Genomic DNA, 620 nt, shown 5'->3' with positions numbered 1-620 from the left:
CTGCCGCTGTCAGACTCTACAACACCTGATCATGTTGTAGTTTCTGTTTTCAAATTACCACCATACCATAGCTTTTATATCTGTATTTATTTTTAATTTTTTTCACTCAAATGCTGCTGTGACAAGTGTATTTCCCCGTTGTGGGATTAATAAAGTAATCTAACTAACTATCTAACTAACTTTAAGTTCTTAAAAAAGTTGAATTGAAGTGAAATAAAGGTCAGCATGATAGCATCAGCAAACTGATATGTGTTAATTTCCCTACTTAAATCAAACTCATTCAACTTAGTTTCACTCCATATTTTTGCCCTGTCATAAACGCCGGGTCTATTCTACCTCAAAGCTTCGTTTTGGCTGAGACATGACAAAGAGTCTAGGGTTTCTAAGTCAGGTTCAAATGACACTATAATCCTGGCAGAAGGATCGTTGTGACAAAGCGCACACTGTGGCCAGGAATAGATGAACTAGGTCATCCACGGTGCTCAGATGCACTGTGGTGGATGATGCTCAGCTGGCATTACAGAGGCAGAATGTCAGCCAAGAAAACACTCCCACACTATCACAGCAGCAGCTGCTTGCACCACTGACATGCTAACACTGCTCCCGCCAAACACAGACTC

General features: G+C 40.8%; 1 protein-coding gene across 1 annotated transcript in view; it reads right to left on the bottom strand.

The window, feature by feature from the left end:
• Positions 1 to 620, bottom strand: part of rtn4ip1 (reticulon 4 interacting protein 1) — a 10,976-nt gene that overhangs the window by 8,605 nt on the left and 1,751 nt on the right. The window lies entirely within an intron of this gene.

This window comes from Morone saxatilis, unplaced genomic scaffold (assembly GCF_004916995.1).
Source record: "Morone saxatilis isolate NCDOM2014 unplaced genomic scaffold, NCSU_SB_2.0 Contig3, whole genome shotgun sequence".
Taxonomy (NCBI): Eukaryota; Metazoa; Chordata; class Actinopteri; family Moronidae; genus Morone; species Morone saxatilis.
Note: the sequence above shows the minus strand (reverse complement) of the source record. Positions and strands in the feature narration are given on the sequence as shown.